General features: G+C 40.7%; 1 protein-coding gene across 3 annotated transcripts in view; it reads left to right on the forward strand.

Annotated features, from left to right (window-relative positions):
• LOC133240345 (zinc finger protein 33B) overlaps positions 1-25,355 on the forward strand; it is an 87,511-nt gene that overhangs the window by 14,734 nt on the left and 47,422 nt on the right. The gene's annotated exons all lie outside the window — the stretch shown is intronic.

Genomic DNA, 25,355 nt, shown 5'->3' on the forward strand with positions numbered 1-25,355 from the left:
CTGGGTGTTCTTTGGAAGGACTGATGCTAAAGCTGAAACTCCAGTACTTTGGCCACCTCATGCAAAGAGTTGACTCATTGGAAAAGACTCTGATGCTGGGAGGGATTGGGAGCAGGAGGAGAAGGGGATGACAGAGGATGAGATGGCTGGATGACATCACCGACTCGATGGACATGAGTTTGAGTGAACTCCAGGAGTTGGTGATGGACAGGGAGGCCTGGCGTGCTGCGATTCATGGGGTCGCAAAGAGTCAGACATGACTGAGTGACTGAACTGAACTGAACTGATGGCAATACTGTTCTTTACTACATGGGACTTTACTTTCGCCACCAGACACATTCACAACTGAGCATCATTTCTGTTTTGGCCCAGCCACTTCTTTCTCTCTGGAGCTATTAGTAATTGCCCTCCACTCTTCCCCAGTTTAGCATACTGAATGCCTTCTGACCTGGGGGGCTCATCTTGCAGTGTCATATCTTTCTGCCTTTTCTTACTGTTTATGGTGTTCTCCAGAGAAGAATACTGAAATTGGTTGCCATTTCATCCCCTAGTGGACCATGTTTTGTCAGCACTCTTCATCATGACCCATCCATCTTGAGTGATGCTACATACCATGGCTGATGGCTTCACTGAGTTATGAAAACCCCCTTCATCACTACAAGGCTGTGATCCATGCCAGTACCAAACTGTTTTGATTACTATAGCTTTGAAGTAAGTTTTGAAATCAGTAACAGTGTTCTCCCATATTACTTTTTCTTCTCTTAATTGTTTGGTTATTTTGGGGTATATTAGTTGTAAAGTATTTTAGGATAGGCATTTTGGTTTAGGGTTGAGTTTTGATCAAGATTGCATTGGAATTGTAAATTGCAATGGTTAGTATTGAGATCTTAGCAATAAGTCTTCCAATCCATGAAAACAGGGTTTGTGTCATTTAATGTCTTCACATAGTTTGACATTTCATTGTGCAAGTCTTCACTTTTTTTGTTAAGTTAATCACTAAGTGGTTTATTCTTTCTGAAACAATTGTAAACAAAACTGTTTTACTTTCCTTTTTTCTTTGATCATTAGTATACAGAAATGCCACTGATTTTAAGCATTGACTTTGTGCCTTGTTACTTTGCTGAATTAATTTATTATTTATAACATTATTTTTTGTGGCATACTTAGGATTTCTGCATATAAGATCATGTCATGGGTGGACAGAGATAATTCTACCTCTTTTCACATTTAAACGTCACTGATTCATCTATCTGTCTGTATGTCTGTCTTTCCTGACTGCTATGGCTAAGACTCAGTGCTGTGTTGCATAGAAGTGGCAAAACCTAGCATTCTTATGTGTTTCCTGATCTCAAAGGAAAAATTTTCAGTCTTCATCACTGACTGTGATGTTGGCTGTGAGTTTTACATGTGTGCGTGTAGTCAGTTGTGTCCAACTCTTCATGACCTTTTGCACTGTAGCCCACCAGGCGCCTCTGTCCATGGGACTCTGTAGGCAAGAATGCTGGAGTAGGTTGCTGTTTCGTCCTCTAGGAGATCTTCCTGATCCAGGGATCGGATCTGTGTCTCTTGCATCTTCTGCTTTGCAGGCAGATTCTTTACTGCTGAGCCACTGGGGACTTTATGGTGGTAGTTTCCTTAAAATGTTATTTGTCAAGTTTTTTTTTTTTTTTAAATCATGAAAAGGTGTTGAAGTTTTTAAATTGCTTTTTCTGCAGTAATTGAGATGATCATGATTTTTCCCTGCATTATGTGAATGTGGTGCATTGCTTGCTTGCTTGCTAAGGCGCTTCAGTCGTGTCCGACTCTTTGCGACCCCATGGACAACAGCCCACCAGGCTCCTCTGTCCACGGGATTCTCTAGGCAAGAACACTGGAGTGGGTTGCCATTTCCTTCTCCAATGTGGTGTATTACACTAATGCATTTTACTAGATGAAGCATTCTTGCATTCCAGGAAAAATCCCACTTGTGCATGGTGTATAATTCTTATTATATGAATAGATATAAATGATTATATATGTATATATATATATGCTCACAATTTCAGCTCCAGCTTCCTAAACCCTGGTAGGGTGGCAGGTGGCCAGGATGCAGCACTGGACCACAGAAGTTTTTGCTTCTAATGACTCATGATTATTATTACTACTGATCCATGGGTGTTGTTTCACACAGTCAATGACTGTCTGACTTAGACCTGAATCTCCTGCCCATCTCCTTAGACCCATCTCCTGCCTCCGTGTCTCACACTGCACTCCTTCCTTCTGGGTTTTGCTCAGACTACATCCTTCCTCACTCTCAGTGAGAGAGCCTGAGAGAGAGGCAAACACTCGTAGTCTAAAATGTTTTCCTCTGAAAATGTTCCTATTTTGCTTTTATTCTTGAGTGACAGTTCAGAATAAAAAATCTACAGACCATTTCTGTGATGTTTCCATTGGTATCTGAAGCTGTTTTCCCCTTGTGTTCCCCCCTAAATTGTGACTGGTGACTGGTCTACTGTTGGGTCTCACTTGGTCTGCCTTCCCTGCTCTGTGATGAAGTCTCCAATTGTCTTTAATATTCCACAGTCCATTATTGTAGGGTGAGGTTTGAGGAACCTCCACACTGTTCTCTATTATGGGTGTGTTTCATAGTGTCTTATTCATTGATGGTTCCAATAGTGTCTTTTAGGACTTTAACAGATTTACAGGAATTTCTTTTATAAGATAGTCAAATTATTCTATTTCATGAAGCACTTGAGGTCTAATCCTCCCATTGTAGTCCCTGCTGACCCTCGTTCATGGTAGCGTCAGGGCATGTTTTGCTGATAGTGGATCCTTACTGGTTTGTAGGGTTTGATATGTATATAAATGTGTTTTTTGTTGTTGTTTTTGCTCATGTAATGGACCTAAAAATTTCTACCTCTTGCCATTTTTGTTAAGTGTTATATTGGCTTTTAATCAGGAAAGGATTTTTAATTTTCTCAAATGCATTCCAGGGCCTATGAAGATGAACGTTTAGAATTATTCTTAAGTATCATTTCCTTCATGTTCCTCCCAACACAAAGATGTCACTCCAGTTATGATTGAGCAATCCCACTGCTGGGCATACACACTGAGGAAACCAGAAGGGAAAGAGACACGTGTACCCAAGTGTTCATCGCAGCACTGTTTATAATAGCCAGGACATGGAAGCAACCTAGATGTCCATCAGCAGACAAATGGATAAGAAAGCTGTGGTACATATACACAATGGAGTATTACTCAGCCATTAAAAAGAATTCATTTGAATCAGTTCTAATGAGGTGGATGAAACTGGAGCCTATTATACAGAGTGAAGTAAGCCAGAAGGAAAAACACCAATACAGTATACTAACGCATATATATGGAATTTAGAAAGATGATAACAATAACCCTGTGTATGAGACAGCAAAAGAGACACTGATGTATGGAACAGTCTTATGGACTCTGTGGGAGAGGGAGAGGGTGGGAAGATTTGGGAGAATGGCATTGAAACATGTAAAATATCATGTATGAAATGAGATGCCAGTCCAGGTTCAATGCACGATACTGGATGCTTGGGGCTAGTGCACTGGGACGACCCAGAGGGATGGTATGGGGAGGGAGGAGGGAGGAGGGTTCAGGATGGGGAGCACATGTATACCTGTAATGGATTCATTTTGATATTTGGCAAAACTAATACAATTATGTAAAGTTTAAAAATAAAATAAAATTAAAAAAAAATTTTTTTTAATAAATAAATAAAAAAATAAAACACCCCCTTCTCCCTGCCTTCACCCTCTTCCTTTGCTTAGTCATATCCATAGCAGTTATAATCAGACACTGGCTGCCTGAATCAGAGGCTGTTTTATTCCATCTTGGCTGCTGTAACGAATACCATAGACCAAGTAGCATATGAACAGCAGAAATTTACTTCTTAACCAGTTATAGGTGCTGAGAAGTCCAGGATCAAGGTGAATACAGATTCCATGACTAGTGAGGAACCACCTTCTGGTTCATAGGAGGATTGCTTTCAGCGCACTCTCACCTCTCAGAAAGGGTGAGGGGCTCTCCCAGGCCTGTTTTACAAGAGCGCTGTTCATCATGAGGGCTCTGCCTTCTGACTTAAATCACACCCACAGGCCTCACCTCCTAATACCATCACCTTAGAGGTTAAGATTTCAGCATATGAATGACTCCTGAGGGCCCTGCACATGTTCAGTACAGGAACAGAGGAGCCGACACCTGCCCATTTCCCAGGAGGGCTCCACGCATGCACAGTGTAGGGGCTAAATGAGGACCCACTGCTATCTGAGGTATTTTTTTATGTCACTGATTTTTATCTGTCTTATCTATGTTGAAAATATATTTTCACATCTGTCACTTACTATAACCTCACTGGTGTCTTTTTTTCTTTATGGCAGCTGTGCTTCTCTTTGTTTTTCCAATAAAAACTTGATTTTTAAAATTTATTTAGCAAGATTGAAATTATACAGAGCAGTCATTCAACCTAGGAACAGAAGCAAAAATTTTACACTTTGGAAATGAAGGATGAATTAAACGTGGAAAACCTAAAATAACCAATTGGAAATTACATATTGTGCTTCATTGATAAAACTAAATGCTGGATTTTGGAAAAGGAAAGTGTTATTTTTCTATATGGAAATAAATGAACCCTATGAAGCCAATAAAAAAAACTAGTGTATTATGAATAGAAAAACTGTATAAAACAAAATTATGTAAACATACAGGACAATTTCATACCTATATATTTGACATGTTAGGCTACATGAATAATTTTCTGAACAACAAAAATTAGCAAATTTCAATCTAGAGTAGACAGAAACTTCAAACAGACGACTTTCGTAAAATTATTTTAACAGTTGGTCACACATTCATTTAGGGATGGCCTGAGAAACTGACTCCTTTGAACTGCTGGAAAACTTTGCAATTTATTTTATAAAGGTACTTTTATCCTTGCCTTAGCATCAATAATAAATACCCATTTTTAGAACTGTGCCTTGTTTAAGTTTAAAACGTACATGTGAAAACTCCTGACAACACAGAGCTTATTTATTTTATACATAGAAGTTTGTGTCTCTTAATCCTTGAACCCATCTTGTCCCTCTACTTCCTTCTCACCACTAGCAACTACTTGTTTGTTCCTTGTATCTGTAAGTACGTTTCTGTTTTATTACTTAGTGTTTCAGTTTTTCTTTTTATTTATTTATTTATTTATTTAGGCCCTGCCACGTAGCTTGCAGGATTCTAGTTCCCCAAGCAGGGATCAAACCCAGGCCCCCTGCAGTGGGTGTGTGGAGTCCTAACCACTAGATCACCAGAGAATTTACTGTTTTAGTTTCTAGAATCCAGATATAAATGATAACATACAGTATTTGTATTTTTCTGATTTATTTCACTAAGCATAATATTCTCCAGATGTATCCATGTTTTACAAATGGCAAATTTTCACTCTTTTCTATAGCTGAGTAGTATTCCATTGTGTGTGTAATTATTTTAATCAACTCATATGCTGCTGGGCATTTAGATTGCTTCTGTATCTTGGCTATTGTAAATAATGTGGTACAAATATTAAAGTCCATGTATATTTTTGAATTAGTGTTTTTATTTTCTTCAGATATGCATACTTAGGAGTGAAATTGCTGGATCATGAGGTAATTTTAGTTTTTGTTTTTTGAAGAATCTTCATACTGTTTTGCATACTGGCTGTACCATTTTACATTCCCACCAACAGAGCCTAAAGGTTCCTTTTTCTCCACATCCTCCCCAGTGTGTTATTTCTGACCTTTCTGATGATAGCATGTGGTCAGTGATACTGGATTGCAGTTTGGATTTGTGTTTTTCTAGTGATTTAGAATGTTGAACGTCTTTTCCTGTGCCTGTCGACCATTTGTATATCTTCTTTGGAAAAACGTCTATTTAGATCTTCTGCCCTTTTAAAAATGAGATTTATTTTGTTTGCTATTGAGTTGTATGAGTTCTTTTTTAATTTAATTTTTATTTTATACTGGAGAATAGTTGATTTATAATATTGTATTAGTTTCAGGCGTACAAGAAAGTGATTGAGTTACATATATACATATATCCATTCTTTTTCAAATTATTTTCCCTTATAGGTTGTTAAAAAATATTGTGGAGAGTTCCCTGTGCTATACAGTAGGTCCTTGTTGATTATTTTGTATATAGTAGCATCTGTGTATTAATCTCAACCTCCTAATTTATCCCTCCCTCCACCTGTCACATTTGGTAATCATAAGTTTGTTTTTAAAATTTGTGAGTCAGTTTCTATTTTGTAAATTAGTTCATCTGTATCACATTTTTAGATTCTACATATTAGCAATATCATATGATATTTGTTTTTCTCTATCGACTGACTTCACTTCTGTGATCATCTCCAGGTCCATCCAAGCTGCTGCAAATGGCATTATTTCATTCTTTTTATGGCTAAGAGTATTCCATTGTGTATATGGATCACATCATCTTTATCCATTTGGCAGTGGACATTTAGGTTGCTTCCACATCTTAGGCATTATAACTAGTAGTGCATTATCTTTTCAATTTACAGTTTTCTCCCAATATATGTCCAGGAGTGGGCTTGCTGGATCGTGAGGTAGTCTTATTTTTTGAAGAGCCTTCATACTGTTTTCCATACCAGCTACACCAATTTACATTCCCACCAACAGTGTTCAAGTGTTTCTTTTTCTCCACATCCTCGCCAACATTTACTTGTGTTCTTCTTGATGATGGCTGTTTTGGTAGATGTGAGGGGGTAACTTCTGTTGGTGTGGATTTGCATTTCACTGATGATTACAAATGTAGAGCATCTTTTCCTGTGCCTGTTTGCCATCTGTATGTCTTTGAAAGAAATATCTGTTGAGACCTTTGGCTCTTTTTTAAATAAAGTTGGTTTTTTGTTTGCTATTCAGTTGTATGAATTTTTATATATTTTAAGTATTAACCCCTTACAAAATATATGAATTGCAAATATTTTCTCCCATTTCATTTCATTTCTCTGTTTTATTTTGTTGACCTCTGCTATAATTCCACCTGTTACTTTTTGCTTTCCTTTCTTTTGTTTTTAGAATCAGATCCAAAAATCATTTCTGAGGGCTGGTAAAGAGCTTTCTACCTGTTTTTTTTTTTTTTCCTAGTTCTGTGGTTTCAGGTCTTCTACTCAAGGCTTAATGCATTTTGAGTTCAGTTGTAAGATAAGATAGTGGTCCAGTTTGATTGTTTTGTGTGTGAGTGTCCAGTTTTCCCAACATCATTTATTGCAGAGACTGTCCTTACCTACCTTTTATATTTTGGGCTTGTTTGTTGGTGGAGAAGGGAATGGCAAACCACTTCAGTATTCTTGCCTTGAGAATCCCATGAACAATATGAAAGGCAAAAAGATATGATACTGAAAGATGAACTCCCAAGGTCAGTAGGTGCTCAATATGCTCCTGGAGAAGAGTGGAGAAATAACTCCAGAAAGAATGAAGAGATGGAGCCAAAGCAAAAACAACGCCTGGTTGTGGATGTGACTGGTGATGGGAGTAAAGTCTGATGTTATAAAGAACAATATTGCATAGGAACCTGGAATGTTAGGTCCATGAATCAAGGTAAATTGGAAGTGGTCAAATGAGATGACAAGAGTGGCCATCGACATTTTAGGAATCAGTGAACTAAAATGGACTGGAATGGGTGAATTTAATTCAGGTGACCATTATATCTACTATTGTGGGCAGGAATCCCTTAGAAGAAATGGAGTAGCCCTCATAGTCAACAAAAGAGTCTGAAATGCTGTACTTGGGTGCAATCTCAAAAATGACAGAGTGATTTAAGGACAGGAACATAAAGGCCACAACAGATGAGATGGTCAAGTCTGTGTGGCAGATGACAGGCTGCGAGCACCAGTTTGTCCCTGGGCCTCTGTGTGTCCAGCCTGACATGCTGAGCCTGCTGGGCTGTGAGCCCCTGAAGGCACAGCCCCTGAAAGCAGCTATGTCATCACAGCCTGCGCTGTGGTTATGGATGTGGACAATGGGGCCAGACTCTGTGAGTCTGTCATCCCAACTCCAGCCCCTGCCACCTTTAAGGCCTTGTGTCAAAGTGCCTTGACCTCCTTGGCCAAAGCTGAAACCCCTCTCATCAGGTTTGCTTTGGAAATTAGAAACTCTCAGATCTTAGGAAGCTGTTGCCTATCTCTCCTTACAGGGACAGTTTTCTTCTAGCCTACTAGAGTGAGCACTGGGATACACACACACACGCACACTCACACTGAGGTTTAATAAGGACTGTGGGATGAGATCAGAAGAGGAACAGACATCGGAGGTAATTAGAGGACAAGAAAAGAGACTGGAGGCACAGCCTGCATGGGACACAACTCTGCATATTCCAGGTCTTGTCCCAGTGATGTCTGAGAACATCCCTAGAAGTCCATGCGGGCATTATCCCCAGTGTGCAGGTGGGGACACAGACAGGCCTTGAGAGACACAAGGACTCATCCAGGATGGAGAACACGTAGGAATCAGGAGGTGAGTCTGGACCCAGGTCTGTCTCCTCAGAGCTGCACATAGACCCTGCCCGGGAGCTGTGGGGAGGGCTGTGTGGTATAAATTGTGAGACCTGTAGCTACATGGATGAAGGATGAGGGATCAACAGTCCAGAGGGCTGTGTGCAGAGATGTCAACTGTCAATTCAAGGGGACCCCAGGAAGTGAAGTCACTTCCTTGACAACAGACCCCAACAGAACTTGGAACCCTGTAACCAGGCACCCACATTCTAGCAACAGCTCCACAGCCTTTGGGGCTCACTTGGCTGAAGACACTTGGTAGAGAAAGATGTTTTCCTGCTATGTCTCGACTGGCCAGGGCTTCTGCTTCAGGAAACCCTGGAGGGAGAGGTTTTTCAGATGTTTCAGGCGGTTCAGTGCTCAGCCTGGATGCCTCTGGTCCTTTACCAGGAGGTCACCTAAGGTAACCCCAGGCAACCTAGAGCTGGCCACATCAGGCCTGGCCGCCACTGGGAGCCCTCCCTGGGCAGCACCAGCTGCCCTTGTCTCCATGTGGGGGGACGTGGGACTTGAGAGGAGGTTCTCCCTCTGGGCAGGAACAGGTTGGTGGGCACATGGTGACCTGGTGGTCCTGTCACAGTCACACCTGAGGACAGGCTGGCACTTCCTGAGGTGTTTTGATTCAAGAGGGAGGGACTCTGTTTTCTGAAGGACTGCCTGAAGAAGTGGAGTTGGTGGATGGGCAGGGCTGGCAGAATCCTGGATCCCACATAGCTTCTGATTCCTACTGAAGGCAGAGATCTGGCAGCTTCTCCTGGACAAAAGGAAAGGAGTCCAAGAGAGCTGTGGATGAGGCTGGGGTGCTTTGAGAAGCATCTGGGAGGCCAAAGCTCAGAGTCAGACCCCATGAGAGTCCACACCCATCCCCTCTCCATCATAGCCCTGCCTCCACCCCCCATCCTGAGACCCAGAACACATGGTGTGGTGTGCTCACTGTCTGGTGGAACCTCAGCGGGGATGCTCAGCTGGTGCTCAGGGGATCCAGTGACACTCAGGGACAGCTGAGCCCTCGCTGGTAAAGGATGAGTGTCCGTGGCGGAAGGAGAGCCAGGCAGGTCCCTAGAGGACAAGGCAGCCTGTAGGTGCAGGAGGTAAATCTGAGGAGTTAGGAGGCCCACAGGAAGACTGGGCCAGAGACAAAGCCTGTGTGTTCCCTCCAGGGTCAGATATTCATGGAGCCCCTACATGTTCCCTTATAGTACAGTGACCAGAGTAGACGCCCTTCCTACCTTCACAGAGGTGACACGAGGGGGAGGGACAGTGTGCTCTCAGGCTGCCCTCAGGAAGTGGACAGATGGTCACACCATGGATCAAGGGCTGTCATTTGAGCAGGCTCGTTGGCGGCCCCTCCCCTGTGTCCAGGCCTCCTCTGCCTGGTCTGCCAGGTGAGATGGACTGTGGAGGAGAACTGACCTCTGGATGGGCACGGCAGAAGGCGCAAAGGCCCAGGTCCCCTCAGGGCAGCCCTGGAGTGCAGTGTGGCAGGAAGGCCAGGTCTCTGACTCTGCTGCCCATGTGATGCCCCCCAGGGCCATGGCCTGCATCCTGGGCACCTGGCTGTACCTTTACCCTGAGGATTTCCAGCAGGCCCCAGAATTTCCCTGCCTGAAGATGCTCCTCGCTTATGTAGAGCTCAACATGCCCGACTTGGACCTGGAGCAGCGAGCCCGCCATCTCCTGGAGCAGCTGGTGACCTTGGAGCCCACTGAGGCAAAGGGGCATGGTGAGGAGGACTCGGGGTGGGTGAGGAGGATGGGGGTGAAAATGAAAGGAGGAGCCTGGCCTGGGCAACACAGAGAGAGCCTCCTGAGGCTGCAACTAGGCCAGGATCACTATTCCCCTGGACTGCAGCCGGGGAGGACCTGCTCATGGCGGAATGGCGTTGTGGACTGAGACTTCAGTTATTGGCAGTGAGACATTTCCTGTCTTTGGGAGACACATGGAAAAGCAGTCTTATTGATGATATTTTCTCTTCTTGTGGCTACGGTACCAGCTCCAGAACAAGCTCTGGAAACATCACCAGACCTGGAGCCAACTATACCTCTCCTGCCACAGCTCCAGAGCCAGAGCATACTCATGCCTTAGCTCTCATTAAACTCATAATGGAGAAAAAGCATCTGCACAGTTTTCAATTCTGGATCCAGAGAAGGTTCTTCAGCACCTCTCCCTCCATCTGCAGAGCCAGAATCATCACAGAAATCTGTCCTAGTACTTCCTCTACAACTTCAGCTAGTATCCTCGATACCGTCAGTTCCAGAGCTAAGCCAGCCTCAGCCAGGGTGCTGTTCCATTGTGCTTTGTCACCAGCTGTTGCCGGAGTATCTTCTTTCAGTTCTAGAGACCACGGCAGAGCCAGTTCTAGTTATTTTCCAGCTAGAGTGAGATAGTACAAAGGTAGCAAGTATCCAAAAGGGTAAAGCAGAGAAGACAAATTTTCACTGAGATAGCAACAGCAGACAGCAGCCATCAACCCTTGGCTGACAAAATGAAGGTAACTGAATAGACATCCCTCCAAGTTGAAGTGCAGACCTCTGAAAAGATTGCTGATGTAGGTATCTCTGGTCCCAGAAGAGGGGGGCTCATGAGACTGGGATCTGTATTGGCCACTGAGCAAGTGGTGGCTGACTGACACTGGTGTCTTTCATGAGGTATGATGATGCTGGTTTGCAAGCGTTAGAAAAATTCAGCTGGTTTTAGCTGCTGCTCGGAGGAGGCACTGTGCCTGCCTAGGTGAAGTAGTATTGCTGCAGTGACACAGCATGTGAAGCAAATGGGAAGACCCCAGGAAATAAACAGGAAGGAGCATGTCCCTTTTCCCTCCATCCTTATAGTCTTCCTTAAGCATATACTGTTGACAAAGCAGGGAGGATGGACAGAAATGTGGTTCAGTTCAGTTCAGTCGCTCAGTTGTGACCGACTCAAATGTGGTTATGATGGGAAAAAGTAACTCTACAATGGAAAAAGTGGAATAACTCAACGTGGTCATGTGATTAAAGTTAACATAAGTAATATTGAAACAAATTGAGTCCCGGGTGATGCAGTGGTAGAGAATCTACCTGCCAGTGCAGCAGACACAAGGGACACAGGTTCAATCCCTGGATCAGGAAGATCCCCTGAGGCAGGAAAAGGCAGCCCACTCCAGTATTCTTGCCTGGAAAGTGTTCCATGGACAGAAGAACCTGGCAGGCTACAGTCCTTGGGGCCACAAAGAGTCAGACATGACTGAGTGACTGAGCATACATATCTGATAGGATGCCATCATCAGAAGAACATGGCCAAAATGCATAACTAAGTCTAAGCAGGAGAAACATCAGACAAACCCAAACTGAGGAATATTGTTCAAAGATTATACTGGCTTATAATCTTCTAATTTTTAAAATTTTTCTTTATTTCTTGGCTGTGCAGCATCTTCACTGCTGTGCAGGCTTTTCTCTAGTTTCAGAGAGCAGGGGTTACTCTCTATTGCAGTGTGCGAGCTTCCTGTTGTGATTGCCTCTCGTATTGCAGAGCACAGGCTCTATGGTGTGCAGGCTTCAGTAGTTACGGCACATGGGCTCAACAGTTGTGGCGCCTGGGCCCTAGAGCACAGGCTCAGTGGTTGTGGTGCACCAGCTTAGTTGCTCCACAGCATGTAGTATCCTCTCGGAGCAGAGATTAAACCCACTTCTGCATTGGCAAGCGGATTCTTTACCACTGAGCCACCAGGGAAGTCCTTCAGATGTTGCAAGTTAAAAGAAACTGAGAAAGTGTTCCACTTTCAAAGAGACTAAAGAGATATGAAATCACAGTGTGTGATCCTGGATTGAATCATTTTGCTCTACAGAAAATTATTTATAAAATAGGTGAAACTCAATTGGGGTCAAAAGGTGGTAAGTAACAGTGCTAGTTTCCTGGTTTTGATGGTTAAAATATAACTGTGTAGAGTATTCTTGTTACTAAAGTATTAGGGAATGATAGAGCATCATATTGGCAACCTACTTTCAATGGTTCAGAGGGAAAAAATGTTTATTTGTACTATTCTTGCAAATTTTCTAAGTTTAGACTTATTTTCAAAGAATAAAACAGTTTGTATTTAATAAATAAATCATACAGTTTTACTGCTTTAATTTAGCTGATAATGTTAAGCTATAAATTAAAACACAGACTTAGTTGAAAATTAAACTGGTTCTGAGAACCTTACCAGAGAAAGCCCATGTATTCAGAGCTCAGAGGACTGCTGGTATGTACTCAGGCCTCTCGTTTCTTCCCCACACATGGGTCTCTGAGTCACATTCATTGAAACAGTAAAGGAAGCTGGGATTGGCAACCATAAATGGTGCCCATGTTTACTTGTGAGCTGATGATCCTGGTCTCTGGAATTTTGTTCCTGGGCTGGAACTGCTATAATATTGAGAGGAAGAGGAGCTGTGGCAGTCTTCAGGGAGGAGGAAGTGACTGAGTTCAGTGTGTCCATGGGAGGAGGAGAATTCAGGAGCCTCTTACATTGCCATCTTGAATGGAACTTAGTATGGACATTTTAACAGTATTAGTTTTTCTGATCTGTGTTTTCTCCCATTCTTTTAACATCTTTTTTCCATTATACAGGTCTTTCACTTCCTTGCTTAATTCTTATGTTTACTATTGTATTGATGATATTATAAATGGGGTAGTTTTCTTTATTTTTTTCAGATGTTTCATTAATAGTATATAGGAATACAGCTGATTTCTGTATAATGATTTTTATGTCTTGCATCTTTGCTGAATTTGTTTCAGTCTCACTGTTGTTTGGTTGATTCTTTGGAATTTCTTACATATAAGATCATATTATCTGCAAATAATGACAGTTTCTTTGCTTCCATTTTGGATGCCTTTTATTTATTGCAATCTTTTGGTCTTGCCCAATTGCTCTAGCTAGGATTTCCATTACCATGTTGAATAAGAGTGCTGAGCAGGCACCCTTGGCCTTTTCTGATCACAGAGGAAAAACTTTCAGCTTTTCACCAATGAGTACGATGATGGCTTCCCTGGTGGCTCAGATGGTTAAAAAATCCATCTGCAGTATGGAAGACCTGGGTTTGATCTGTGGGTTGGGAAGATCCCCTGGAGGAAGGCATGGAAACCCACTCCAGTATTCTTGCCTGAAGAATCCCCATGGACAGAGGAGCCTGGTGGGCTACAGCCCATAGGGTCGCAGAGTCGGACACGACTGAGTGGCTAAGCACAGCACATGGGCTTGTTGTATTTGTCCCCTATGTTGTGAGGCACATTCCTTCAGTATCCAATTTGTTTAGGTTTTGTTGCTGGTTTTAGATAAAAGACAAGATTTTTATTCATGTACATACAGGAGTGTTCACAGAAAAATGTGATTCAAAGAAGCAGAATTGGGGGCATATATACCATATTAATAGGGGGAAAGAAGAAAAGACCATTTATGAGAAAAAATGAATTTAGGAAAGAGAAACGTGGGCCTTTAGAAGATTAGATGTGAGATATGATAGTTTTCTGATGTCTGTTTAGACAGTTTCTTATGCTGGTGCCAACTTTTTTTTTTTTTTTTTTGGCTGTGCTGGATCTTTGCACACAGGCTTTACTAGTTGTGGCACACTGGCTTAGTTGCTCTGAGATGTGTGGAATCTTCCCAGACTAGGGATTGAACCCATTTCCCCTGCATTGGCAGGTGGATTCTTAACCACTGGACCACCAGGGAAGTCCAGTGTGCCAACGTCTTGTCTTCTGTCAGAGGAGCCAATCTTCCCTGGTAATTTCTCCCAGAAGGAAGCATTTATGATGGATGAATTTAGGCAGATAAGGGGATCTTAGAAAAAAATAAAAACAAAAACTTTTCACAGTGATATATTCTTTATCCCTTCACTTCTAAAAAACACTGCTCTCTGGAAGGGAAGTTCTAGGCAGCCCTGGGTAGACCCCTTGACATTGCAGAGTTTGTGGGTTAGAATGGGCCTCAGGGATGTATTTCTCCAGGTTTTAGTCAAATCTGATAGTTCAACACACCCTTCTTGGCTGGTTGTGGTGTTATATCCTCTGATAAAATTTCCAAAGCACAGAGTTGACATTTCTGATCTTTTCACACCCTCTGTTTCTCTTCTCCAACACCACATAAACCTTCAGGATTATGGTAGTTCCTGATATCTTATTCAGATTTTTTTTTTAATCATGAAAAGATATTATATTTTATGAAATGTTTTTTTCTGCATCTATTGAGATGATCTTGTGATATTTATCTTTCATTCTATTAATATTGTATCTATTAATATTGTATCTATTAATATTAATCTATTCTATTAATATTAATATGGTATCTCACTTTGATTGATTTATGTTTGTTGAACCATTCTTGCATCTCAGGGGTGAGTACCATTTCGTCATGGTGTATAATCTTTTTGTGTTGTGATTTGATTTGCTAATGTTCTGTTGGGAGTTTTTGCATCTATATTCATCAAGGATTTTATTCTATCCTTTTCTTTTTTGTGGTGTCCATATCTAGCTTTGGTATCAGGGTATCATGGTATTTAATAACACTAGCCTCATAGGATGAGTTTGGAAGTGTTCTGCCCCCTTCAGTTTTGGGAAAGAGTTTGAGAAGAATTGGCTTTAACTCTTCTTTAAATGTTTGGTAGAATTCATCTATGAAACCATTTGGTCCTGGGGTTATCTGTGTTGAGAGGGTTTTGATTCTGATTCACTTGTTATTGATCTTTTCAGATTTTCTATTTCTTCATGATTCAGTCTTGGTAGGTTTTAAGTGTCTAGGACTTTATCCATTTCTTCTAGGTTTTCCGATAAATTCACATATAATTGTTCATAGTAGTCTCTTATGATTCTTTGTATTCCTGTAGTGTCAATTATTTCATTTTTTACTTCATTTATATGAGTCCTCTCTCTTTTCCTTAGTGAGTCTAACTAAAGATTAGTCAATTTTCTGGTTTTTCTTTTTGTAAAAACCTAGATTTTTGAAATCTAAGATTTGTTGATTTTTACTATTGTTTTTTGTGGTCTCATTTCTGTCAGCTCTAATTTTTGTTATTTCCTTTCTTCTGCTAACTTTGGGCTTCGTTTCTTCCTCTTCCTTTTAGTTCTTCAGTATGTAAAGTTAGGTGGTTTGCTTGAGTGCTTCTTAAATTCTTAATATATGCATTTATGGCTGTAAAATTCCCTCTCAAAACTAGTGTTACGGTATCTCAGAGGTTTTGTTTGTTGTGTTTCCATTTCATTTGTTTCAATATATTTTTTAATTTCCTTCCTGTTGAATGGAATGTTCTATAAATATGTTAAGTCCATTTGGCCTAATGTATGGTTCAAGTCCAACTTTTATTTTCTGTCTAGATGATCTACCCTTGTTGAAAATAGGCTATTTTCAGCAATAGACTATATTAGAAGTCCCCTACTATTATTGCATTGTTATATATTTTTCCCTTTAGATCTATTCAGTTCTGTTCAGTTCAGTCGCTCAGTCATGTCCGACTCTTTGTGACCCCATGAATCGCAGCACGCCAGGCCTCCCTGTCCATCACCAACTCCTGGAGTTCACCCAAACTCATGTGCATCGAGTCGGTGATGCCATCCAGCCATCTCATCCTCTGTCATCCCCTTCTCCTCCTGACTCCAATCCCTCCCAGCATCAGGGTCTTTTCCAGTGAGTCAGCTCTTCACATGAGGTGGCCAAAGTATTGGAATTTCAGCCTCAGCATCAGTCCTTCCAATGAACACCCAGGACCGATCTCCTTTAGGATGGCCTGGTTGGATCTCCTTGCAGTCCAAGAGACTCTCAAGAGTCTTCTCCAACACCACAGTTCAAAAGCATCAATTCTTTGGCACTCAGCTTTCTTAGATCTATTAGTATTTGCTTAATATGTTTAGGTGTTCTGATATTGGGTGAATATACATTTACAATTGTATCTTCATCATGAATTGACCCCTTTATCATTATATGGTGACATTGTTTGTCTTGTTACCATTTTTGGCATACAGTCTATTGTCTTTGATACAGTATAGCTATCCCTGCTTTCCTCTGATGTCAGCCTGCGTATGATTTGCCTTTCCATTCCTTCACTTAGAGACTGTAGGTCCTTAAAGCTGATATGAGTCTTTTGTAGACTGCATATAACTTGAGCCTTGTTTTTCTTATCAATCTAGCCACTCGACCTTTTGATTGGTGAAATCAGTTCATGTACTAGTCATCTTAATTGCTTTCTGCTTATTTTGTATCTCCACATATTCTTTCCCCCTCTTCTTCCCTTCCTTTGTAAATTTGTGATTTTTGTGGTAGTATCCTGTGTCTCATTTCTTCTTTTCTTTTGTGAATTTATTCTGGTTTTTTACCTTGTGGTTAATGTGAGGTTTACATGAGACATCTCATAGCTAATAAAGTCCACTTAAAGCTGGTAGCAACTTAACTTTCACAGCCTACAAAAGCTTCATACTTTTACTCCCTCTTTTATATTTTTGATATCACTTTTTACCTCTATATATTATATATTCACTAGCGCATAATAACTATAATTATTTTAATACTCTTTTCCTTTAGCCATTATACTTTAGGTAAGTGTTTAACATACCATTTTATTATAGAATTAGAGTTTTTGAAGTCTGATTGTATATTTATTTTCACCAATGTGTTTGTATACTTTGTTTTCATGTTTCTCATTAGTGTCTTTTCATTTCAGCTTGAAGAACTTCTTTCAGCATTTCTTCAAGGTGTGTTGAATGGTAATGAAACCCCTCAGCTTTTGTTTGTCTGGGAAAGTATTTTTCCTTCATATGTGAATGATAAGTTCACAGGCATATTTTTTTCTTTCAGTCTTTGGAATATGACATTTCATTCTCTCCTGGTCTATAGAGTTTCCACTGAGAAATTTTGTTGTTGTTCAGTTGCTCAGTCATGTCCAACTCTTTGTGACCCCATGGACCACAGCACGCCAGGCTTCCCTGTCCTTCACGATCTCCCAGACAAACAAACAATTTTCCTTCATTATATTTTGTAGTTTGTGTAAAGATTTTCATATTTTCATGCTATAATTTGTTGTACTGAAACTGTTAGGTGGTGTTTCAGAGAGCTCTAAAGAGCCTGGTCCTTTATGATTCAGCACAGAAAAGAATTGAGCAAGAGGAAAAGTGAGAGATAAGTGATTTATTAGAATAAGTCACTTGTGAGGCTTAGAAGCAGGTGGGTGAGGGGGTGTTGCACCCTAAGAACTTACTAAGATACAGTTTTATAATCAAAGAAAAAGTGGAGATGGGGAAATGACCACTTTCTTCCTCATTCTTGATTAGATGTCATATTTCCATCATCAGCTCTTCCTCCAGATTAAGCAGGGCAGTATTTTGTCCTTATATTGTCAAGCCAGGATCGTCATCAGTTCAGTTCAGTCACTCAGTCATGTCCAACTCTTTGTGACCCAATGGACTGCAGCACGTGAGGCTTCCCTGTCCATCACCAACACCCAGAGCTTGCTCAAACTCATGTACATTGAGTTGGTGATGCCATCCAACCATCTCATCCTCTGTCATCCCCTTCTCTTCCTCCTGCCTTCAGTCTTTCCCAGCATTAGGGTATTTTCTCAATGAGTCAGTTCTTCACATCAGATGGCCAAAGTATTGGAGATTCAACTTCAGCATCAGTCTTTCCAATGAATATTCAGAACTGATTTCCTTTAGGATGGACTAGTTTGCTCTTCTTGCAGTCCAAGGGACTCTCAAGTGTCTTCTCCAACACCACAGTTCAAAAGTATCAATTTTTTGGTGCTCAGCTTTCTTTATGCTCCAACTCTCATATCCATACATGACTGCTGGAAAAACCATAGCTTTGACTAGACAGATATTTGTTGGCAAAGTAATGTCTCTGCTTTTTAATATGCTGTCTAGGTTTGTCATAGCTTTTCTTCCAAAGAGCAAGCATCTTTTAATTTCATGGCTGCAGTCACTGTGCACAGTAATTTTGGAGCCCAAGAAAATAAAGTCTGTCACTGTTTCCATTGTTTTCCCACTTATTTGCCATGCAGTGATGGGACTGGATACCATGATCTTAGGTTTTGAATGTTGAATTTTAAGCCAGCTTTTACAGTCTCCTCTCTCACCTTCATCAAGAGGTTCTTCAGTTCCTCTTCACTTTCTGCCATAAGGGTGGTGTCATCTGCATATCTGAGGTTATTGATATTTCTCCGGGCAATCTTGATTCCAGCTTGTGCATTATCCAGTCTGGCACTTCGCATGATGTACTCTGCATATAAGTTCAATAAGTAAGGTGAGAATAGACAACCTTGACCAGTTTGGAACCAGTACACTGTTCCATGTCCGGTTCTAACTGTTGCTTCTTGACCTGCATACAGATTTCTCAGGAGGCCAGTAAGGTGGTCTGGTCTGGTATTCCCATCTCTTTAAGAATTTTCCAGTTTGTTGTCACACAATTAAAGGCTTTAGCATAGTCAATGAAACATAAGTAGATGTTTTTTCTGGAATTCTCTTGCTTTTTCTCTGATCCAGTGGACATTGGCAATTTGATCTCTGGTTCCTCTGCCTTTTCTAAATCCAGCTTGAACATCTGGAAGTTCTCAGTTCATGTACTTTTGAAGCCTGACTTGGAGAATTTTGAGCATTACTTTGCTAGCATGTGAGATGAGTGCAATTGAGCAGTAGTGTAAACATTCTTTGGCATTGCTTTCTTTGGGATTGGAATGAAAACTGACTTTTTCCAGTCCTGTGACCATTGCTGAGTTTTCCAAATTTGCTGGCATATTGAGTGCAGGACTTTAACAGCATCATCTTATAGAATTTGAAATAGCTCAACTGGGATTGCATTACCTCCACTAGCATTGTTCGTAGTGATGCTTCTTAAGGCCCACTTGATTTCACATTCCAGGATATCTGGCTGTAGGTGAGTGACCACACCATGGTGGTTATCTGGGTCACTAAGATCTTTTGGTACAGTTCTGTGTATTCTTGCCACTTCTTCTTAATATCTTCTGCTTCTATTAGGTTCATACCATTTCTGTCCTTCATTGTGCCCATCTTTGCATGAGGGACACATGCAAATTAGAGATACCTTTGTATCTCTAATTATCTTGATGAGATCTCTAGTCTTTCGCATTCTGTTGATTTCCTCTATTTCTTTGCATTGTTCACTTAGGAAGGCTTTCTTATATTTCTTTGCTACTCTTTGGAACTCTGCATTCAGATGGGTATGTATTTCCTTTTCTCCTTTGCCTTTCAGTTCAGTTCAGTTCAGTCGCTTAGTTGTGTCCGACTCTTTGCGACCCCATGAATCGCAGCACGCCAGGCCTCCCTGTCCATCACCAGCTCCCGGAGTTCACTCAAACTCACATCCATCGAGTCAGTGATGCCATCCAGCCATCTCATCCTCTGTCATCCCCTTCTCCTCCTGCCCCCAACCCCTCCCAGCATCAGAGTCTTTTCCAGTGAGTCAACTCTTCACATGAGGTGGCCAAAGTACTGGAGTTTCAGCTTTAGCATCATTCCTTCCAAAGAAATCCCAGGGCTGATCTCCTTCAGAATGGACTGGTTGGATCTCCTTGCAGTCCAAGGGACTCTCAAGACTCTTCTCCAACACCACAGTTCAAAAGCATCAATTCTTCGGTGCTCAGCTTTCTTCACAGTCCAACTCTCACATCCATACGTGACCACAGGAAAAACCAGAGCCTTGACTAGACGGACCTCTGTGGACAAAGTAATGCTCTGCTTTTGAATATGCTATCTAGGTTGATCATAACTTTTCTTCCAAGGAGTAAGCATCTTTTAATTTCATGGCTGCAGTCACCATCAGCAGTGATTTTGGAGCCCCCCAGAATAAAGTCTGACACTGTTTCCCCATCTATTTCCCATGAAGTGATGGAACCAGATGCCATGATCTTCGTTTTCTGAATGTTGAGTTTTAAGCCAACTTTTTCACTCTCCTCTTTCACCTTCATCAAGAGGCTTTTTAGTTCCTCTTCACTTTCTGCCATAAGGGTGGTGTCATCTGCATATCTGAGGTTATTGATATTTCTCCCAGCAATCTTGATTCCAACTTGTGCTTCTTCCAGCCCAGCATTTCTCATGATGTACTCTGCATATAAGTTAAAGAATCAGGGTGACAATATACAGCCTTGACGTACTCCTTTTCCTATTTGGAACCAGTCTGTTGTTCGATGTCCAGTTTCAACTGTTGCTTCCTGACCTGCATACATATTTCTCAAGAGTCAGGTCAGGTGGTCTGGTATTCCCATCTCTTTCAGAATTTTCCACAGTTTATTGTGATCCACATAGTCAAAGGCTTTGGCATAGTCAGTAAAGCAGAAATAGATGTTTTTCTGGAATTCTCTTGCTTTTCCCATGATCCAGCAGATGTTGGCAATTTGGTCTCTGGTTCCTCTGCCTTTTCTAAAAAAAACCAGCTTGAACAACTCGAAGTTCACAGTTCACGTATTGCTGAAGCCTGGCTTAGAGAATTTTGAGCATTACTTTACTAGCATGTGAGATGAGTGCAATTGTGCGGTAGTTTGAGCATTCTTTGGCATTGCCTTTCTTTGGGATTGGAATGAAAACTGACCTTTTCCAGTCCTGTGGCCACTGCTGAGTTTTCCAAATTTGCTGGCATATTGAGTGTGGCACTTTCACAGCATCATCTTTCAGGATTTGAAATAGCTCAACTGGAATTCCATCACCTCCACCAGCTTTGTTCGTAGTGATGCTTTCTAAGGCCCATTTGACTTCACATTCCAGGATGTCTGGCTCTAGGTGAGTGATCACACCATTGTGATTATCCGGGTCGTGAAGATCTTTTTTGTACAGTTCTTCCGTGAATTCTTGCCACCTCTTCTTAATATCTTCTGCTTCTCTTAGGTCCATACCATTTCTGTCCTTTATCGAGCCCATCTTTGCATGAAATGTTCCCTTGGTATCTCTAATTTTCTTGAAGAGCTCTCTAGTCTTTCCCATTCTGTTGTTTTCCTCTATTTCTTTGCATTGATCGCTGAAGAAGGCTTTCTTATCTCTTCTTGCTATTCTTTGGAACTCTGCATTCAGATGCTTATATCTTTCCTTTTTCCTTTGCTTTTCGCTTCTCTTCTTTTCACAGCTATTTGTAAGGCCTCCCCAGACAGCCATTTTGCTTTTTTGCATTTCTTTTCCATGGGAATGGTCTTGATCCCTGTCTCTTGTACAAAGTCATGAACTGCTTCTCTTTTCTCCTAGCTATTTGTAAGGCCTCCTCCGACTACCATTTTGCCTTTTTGCATTTCTTCTTTTGGGGATGGTTTGATCACCACCTCCTGTACAGTGTTATGAATTTCTGCCCATAGTTCTTCAGGTCATGGCACTATGGAAAAATTATTTCAGGTCTCAGTACAATAAGGATCTTTACTTTGAAATGTCACCTTGCCATAAATTATTGTTTTGTGTGTGCAGAAAGAATGTCCAGGGGGTCATTAACTTAGCACACTGGGCAGGATGTGGGTCTCACACCACCGTTGTTTTATTGTTTGGGTGCATGTCTCACGCTGTGCTGCATGGTTTATTAGCGGGCTCACAAGCCTGCTTGGTTTTGTGGTTAAGCAAAGCTGCTTTCTAAGTTATCATTAACTTACAGAGGTCTACCGTATTTTTTTTCTACTTACAATCCCCTATTGGTGTTAACTATTTAATCACCTACTTTGTTTCTTTATTCTGTCCCTATCCCTATCAGTACCTTTAAAATAATTTAATTTTCTGAAATTTGTTATATTGAACTTGTATCAAATTTTTAAAACTTTTATTTTGGATACTTTCATTTGAATATTCTGTGTACATGATTATTTTGCTGTTTTACCCTAAGAACTTCGGAAAAAATGCCAAATAAAGTTGCAGATAGTATGCATCCTTATCTTTGTCTGACTTTTCAGTTGAACACTTTCCATATTTCACCATTAGGTATAATATTTGTCATATGTGTTTGTAAAAATACTTTTTAGAAAAAACGAACATATAAGCATGAAGAATACGTAGTGGCTGCCAGAAGTTTCAGAGAAGGCGATGGCACCCCACTGCAGTACTCTTGCCTGGAAAATCCCATGGATGGAGGAGCCTGGTAGGCTGCAGTCCATGGGGTCGCGAAGAGTCGGACACGACTGAGAGACTTCCCTTTCACTTTTCGGTTTCATGCATTGGAGAAGGAAATGGCAACCCACTCCAGTATTCTTGCCTAAAGAATCCCAGGGACAGGGGAGCCTGGTGGGCTGCCGTCTATGGGGTCGCACAGAGTCGGACAGGACTGAAGCAACTTAGCAGCAGCAGCAGCCAGAAGTTTAAAGTGGTGAGAGGTTTTTATTTCAGAAGGGTAGTATGAAGTAATTTGATGGGCAGCAGTTCTGTATTTTGAGTGCAGTGATGGTTACACAAATCTATGCACTTGTTAAAACTTATAAAAGTGGACAAAATGAAGTGAACTTTTGTGTGTGTGTGTGTGTATATATATATATTGAGTAAAAATTTAAATCTCAGTAAATGATATCTTGCATGTTTTTACTTAAACATTTGCATTTCTTTCCATTCTCCTAATCAACTTTTTCAAACGTGTTTATTCGAATTTTTTCTTTTTATTACACTACTGCTCAGTTCTATAGCCCATTTTAAGTTTTTTATTTTTATTGCTTTAAAGATCTTATTAATTATTCTTTTTTTTCAAATAGTAAAAATATAATTTCCTGGTTATTTGGTTAATGTATTTTAAAAACTAGAGCTGAATTGTTTGCTATTTTTTTATTATAAAATGTTTCATATTAAATGTGTGGATTTCTTGATGTCACAACTTCTCATCTCTATTTATTTCCTTTACTAACTTAGTGGTTTACTTTATAAGCATTTCAGACCTTGAATCCATATGAACCTGTATCACATGTGATCTTTGTTGGGAATGACTTGCTGTTTAGAATATTCCTTTCCTTCCCTCATTGTTTTGGAATGCTACATTTATTATACTACATTTAAAAAATACTCTTAAACATGGTTATTGTATTACCATGAAGCAGATGCCAAACTATTTTAAATAACTGAGCAATATTGTACACATTGAGATTTCTCTTAGACAATTTTCTCCTTTTTGAAATGCTTTCTGGCTGTTTGTTCAGTTGCTAGGTCATGTCCAACTCTTTGTGACCCATGGACTAGAACATGACAGATTCCTCTGTTCTTCACTGTATTCCAGAATTTGCTCAGATTCATGTCCATTGAGTTGGTGATGCTGTGTAACCACTTCATCCTCTGCCACTCCCTTCTCCTTTTGCTTCAGTCTTCCCAATATCGGGGTTTTTTTCAGTGAGTCGGCTCTTTGCATCATGTGGCCAATGTATTGGAGCTTCAGCATCAATCCTTCCAATGAATATTTAGGGTTGATCTCCTTTAGGATTAACTGGTTTGATCTCCTTGCTGTCCAAGAGACTCAAGAATCTTCTCTGCACCAGAGTTCAAAAGCATCAACTCTTTGGTGCTTAGTCTTCTTTATGGTCCACCTCTCACATCTGTATATGATTACTGGAAAAACCATAGCTTTGACTATATGGACCATGGTCAGCAAAGTGATGTCTTTGCTTTTTAATATGGTGTCTAGGTTTGTCATCGCTCTCCTTCCAAGGAGCAAATGTCTTTTAATTTCATGGCTGCAGTCACTATCTGCAGTGATTTTGGAGCCCAAGAAAATAAAATCTGGCACTGCTTTCACTTTTTCTCCTCCTATTTGCCATGAAGTGTTGGGACCAACCACCATAATCTTAGTTTGTTTTTTTTTTAATATTGAGTTTTAAGCCAGATTTTTCACTCTCCTCTTTCACCTTCATCATGAGGCTCTTTAGTTCCTCTTCACTTTCTGGCATTAGAGTGGTATCATCTGCATATCTGAGGTTGTTGATATTTCTTCTGGCAATCTTGATTCCAGCTTGTGATTCATCCTGCTTGGCATTTCACATGATATACTCTGCAGAGAAGTTAAATAAGCAGGGTGACAATATATAGCCTTGATGTACTCCTTTCCCAATTTTGAACCAGTCTGTTGTTCCATGTCAAGTTCTAACTTGCTTCTTGACTGGCATACAGGTTTCTCAGGAGACAGGTAAGGTGGTCTGGTATTCCCATCACTTGAAGAATTTTCCACAGATTGTTGTGATCCACATAGTCAAAGACTTTAGCATAGTCAGTGAAACAAAAGTAGATGTTTTTCTGGAATTCCCTTGCTTTCTCATTGATTCAACAAATGTTGGCAATTTGATCTCTGGTTCTCCTGCCTTTTCTAAACCCAACTTATACATCTGGAAGTTCTCGGTTCACATACTGCCAAAGTCTAGCTTGAAGGATTTTGAGCATAACCTTACTAGCATGTGAAATGAACACAGTTATACAGTAATGTCAACATTCTTTGGAAATGCCCTTCTTTGGAATTGGAATGAAAACTGACCTTTTTCAGTCCAGCGGTCACTGCTGAGTTTTCCAAATTTGCTGACATATTGAATGCAGCACTTTAAGAACATCTGGCTGTTTAGATTTAATTTTATTCCAGATGAAGTTGAGAATGCTTTTGTAATGTACACACTACTTTAAAAATCAAAGAGAAAAGGAGTACATGCCAAAATTAGTTGAGATTCTTATTGGAATTTTGTCAAAAATATTGAATCTATGGAAGGATTTATCTCCCTTTTTATGAAGTAATTTTAATGTCACAAATGAAAGAATATATTTATATATGCATGCTATGTCTCTTCAGTCGCCTCTGTCTCTTTGTGACCTTGTGGATTGTACCCTGCCAGGTTCTTCTGTCCATGGGATTCTCCAGGCGAGAATACTGGAG

The sequence above is a fragment of the Bos javanicus genome, chromosome 28 (genome assembly GCF_032452875.1).
Source record: "Bos javanicus breed banteng chromosome 28, ARS-OSU_banteng_1.0, whole genome shotgun sequence".
Classification (NCBI taxonomy): domain Eukaryota; kingdom Metazoa; phylum Chordata; class Mammalia; order Artiodactyla; family Bovidae; genus Bos; species Bos javanicus.